Below are 3,832 nucleotides of genomic sequence, written 5' to 3' on the forward strand. Positions count from 1 at the left end.
CAGAATACCTCTTTTCGCTTCATGTTCTCCTGATACCTGGGCCAAAATCTGGCAAAACTTTTCAGAATGCACAAAATTGGGCTTTGTAACAGGAGAACATGCTGTCGAAAGAGATGGCACAAAGTAATGTCTCCGGAGAGAGAATCGAGGAAGCCTTCGAAGCTGAAATTCAGAATACCTCTTTTCGCTTCATGTTCTCCTGATACCTGGGCCAAAATCTGGCAAAACTTTTCAGAATGCACAAAATTGGGCTTTGTAACAGGAGAACATGCTGTCGAAAGAGATGGCACAAAGTAATGTGTCCGGAGAGAGAATCGAGGATGCCTTCGAAGCTGAAATTCAGAATACCTCTTTGCGCTTCATGTTCTCCTGATACCTGGGCCAAAATCTGGCAAAACTTTTCAGAATGCACAAAATTGGGCTTTGTAACAGGAGAACATGCTGTCGAAAGAGATGGCACAAAGTAATGTCTCCGGAGAGAGAATCGAGGATGCCTTCGAAGCTGAAATTCAGAATACCTCTTTGCGCTTCATGTTCTCCTGATACCTGGGCCAAAATCTGGCAAAACTTTTCAGAATGCACAAAATTGGGCTTTGTAACAGGAGAACATGATGTCGAAAGAGGTGGCACTAAGTAATGTCTTCGGAGAGACAATCGAGGATGCCTTCGAAGCTGAAATTCAGAATACCTCTTTTCGCTTCATGTTCTCCTGATACCTGGGCCAAAATCTGGCAAAACTTTTCAGAATGCACAAAATTGGGCTTTGTAACAGGAGAACATGCTGTCGAAAGAGATGGCACAAAGTAATGTCTCCGGAGAGAGAATCGAGGATGCCTTCGAAGCTGAAATTCAGAATACCTCTTTTCGCTTCATGTTCTCCTGATACCTGGGCCAAAATCTGGCAAAACTTTTCAGAATGCACAAAATTGGGCTTTGTAACAGGAGAACATGCTGTCGAAAGAGATGGCACAAAGTAATGTCTCCGGAGAGAGAATCGAGGATGCCTTCGAAGCTGAAATTCAGAATACCTCTTTGCGCTTCATGTTCTCCTGATACCTGGGCCAAAATCTGGCAAAACTTTTCAGAATGCACAAAATTGGGCTTTGTAACAGGAGAACATGATGTCGAAAGAGGTGGCACTAAGTAATGTCTCCGGAGAGAGAATCGAGGATGCCTTCGAAGCTCAAATTCAGAATACCTCTTTGCGCTTCATGTTCTCCTGATACCTGGGCCAAAATCTGGCAAAACTTTTCAGAATGCACAAAATTGGGCTTTGAAACAGGAGAAGATGATGTCGAAAGAGGTGGCACTAAGTAATGTCTCCGGAGAGAGAATCGAGGATGCCTTCGAAGCTGAAATTCAGAATACCTCTTTGCGCTTCATGTTCTCCTGATACCTGGGCCAAAATCTGGCCAAACTTTTCAGAATGCACAAAATTGGGCTTTGTAACAGGAGAACATGCTGTCGAAAGAGATGGCACAAAGTAATGTCTCCGGAGAGAGAATCGAGGATGCCTTCGAAGCTGAAATTCAGAATACCTCTTTGCGCTTCATGTTCTCCTGATACCTGGGCCAAAATCTGGCCAAACTTTTCAGAATGCACAAAATTGGGCTTTGTAACAGGAGAACATGCTGTCGAAAGAGATGGCACAAAGTAATGTCTCCGGAGAGAGAATCGAGGATGCCTTCGAAGCTGAAATTCAGAATACCTCTTTGCGCTTCATGTTCTCCTGATACCTGGGCCAAAATCTGGCAAAACTTTTCAGAATGCACAAAATTGGGCTTTGTAACAGGAAAACATGCTGTCGAAAGAGATGGCACAAAGTAATGTCTCCGGAGAGAGAATCGAGGATGCCTTCGAAGCTGAAATTCAGAATACCTCTTTTCGCTTCATGTTCTCCTGATACCTGGGCCAAAATCTGGCAAAACTTTTCAGAATGCACAAAATTGGGCTTTGTAACAGGAGAACATGCTGTCGAAAGAGATGGCACAAAGTAATGTCTCCGGAGAGAGAATCGAGGAAGCCTTCGAAGCTGAAATTCAGAATACCTCTTTTCGCTTCATGTTCTCCTGATACCTGGGCCAAAATCTGGCAAAACTTTTCAGAATGCACAAAATTGGGCTTTGTAACAGGAGAACATGCTGTCGAAAGAGATGGCACAAAGTAATGTGTCCGGAGAGAGAATCGAGGATGCCTTCGAAGCTGAAATTCAGAATACCTCTTTTCGCTTCATGTTCTCCTGATACCTGGGCCAAAATCTGGCAAAACTTTTCAGAATGCACAAAATTGGGCTTTGTAACAGGAGAACATGCTGTCGAAAGAGATGGCACAAAGTAATGTCTCCGGAGAGAGAATCGAGGATGCCTTCGAAGCTGAAATTCAGAATACCTCTTTTCGCTTCATGTTCTCCTGATACCTGGGCCAAAATCTGGCAAAACTTTTCAGAATGCACAAAATTGGGCTTTGTAACAGGAGAACATGCTGTCGAAAGAGATGGCACAAAGTAATGTCTCCGGAGAGAGAATCGAGGATGCCTTCGAAGCTGAAATTCAGAATACCTCTTTTCGCTTCATGTTCTCCTGATACCTGGGCCAAAATCTGGCAAAACTTTTCAGAATGCACAAAATTGGGCTTTGTAACAGGAGAACATGCTGTCGAAAGAGATGGCACAAAGTAATGTCTCCGGAGAGAGAATCGAGGAAGCTTTCGAAGCTGAAATTCAGAATACCTCTTTTCGCTTCATGTTCTCCTGATACCTGGGCCAAAATCTGGCAAAACTTTTCAGAATGCACAAAATTGGGCTTTGTAACAGGAGAACATGATGTCGAAAGAGGTGGCACTAAGTAATGTCTCCGGAGAGAGAATCGAGGATGCCTTCGAAGCTGAAATTCAGAATACCTCTTTTCGCTTCATGTTCTCCTGATACCTGGGCCAAAATCTGGCAAAACTTTTCAGAATGCACAAAATTGGGCTTTGTAACAGGAGAACATGCTGTCGAAAGAGATGGCACAAAGTAATGTCTCCGGAGAGAGAATCGAGGATGCCTTCGAAGCTGAAATTCAGAATACCTCTTTGCGCTTCATGTTCTCCTGATACCTGGGCCAAAATCTGGCAAAACTTTTCAGAATGCACAAAATTGGGCTTTGTAACAGGAGAACATGATGTCGAAAGAGGTGGCACTAAGTAATGTCTTCGGAGAGACAATCGAGGATGCCTTCGAAGCTGAAATTCAGAATACCTCTTTGCGCTTCATGTTCTCCTGATACCTGGGCCAAAATCTGGCAAAACTTTTCAGAATGCACAAAATTGGGCTTTGTAACAGGAGAACATGCTGTCGAAAGAGATGGCACAAAGTAATGTCTCCGGAGAGAGAATCGAGGATGCCTTCGAAGCTGAAATTCAGAATACCTCTTTGCGCTTCATGTTCTCCTGATACCTGGGCCAAAATCTGGCAAAACTTTTCAGAATGCACAAAATTGGGCTTTGTAACAGGAGAACATGATGTCGAAAGAGGTGGCACTAAGTAATGTCTTCGGAGAGACAATCGAGGATGCCTTCGAAGCTGAAATTCAGAATACCTCTTTTCGCTTCATGTTCTCCTGATACCTGGGCCAAAATCTGGCAAAACTTTTCAGAATGCACAAAATTGGGCTTTGTAACAGGAGAACATGCTGTCGAAAGAGATGGCACAAAGTAATGTCTCCGGAGAGAGAATCGAGGATGCCTTCGAAGCTGAAATTCAGAATACCTCTTTTCGCTTCATGTTCTCCTGATACCTGGGCCAAAATCTGGCAAAACTTTTCAGAATGCACAAAATTGGGCTTTGTAACAG

Source organism: Andrena cerasifolii, chromosome 8 (assembly GCF_050908995.1).
Source record: "Andrena cerasifolii isolate SP2316 chromosome 8, iyAndCera1_principal, whole genome shotgun sequence".
NCBI classification, from domain to species: Eukaryota; Metazoa; Arthropoda; class Insecta; order Hymenoptera; family Andrenidae; genus Andrena; species Andrena cerasifolii.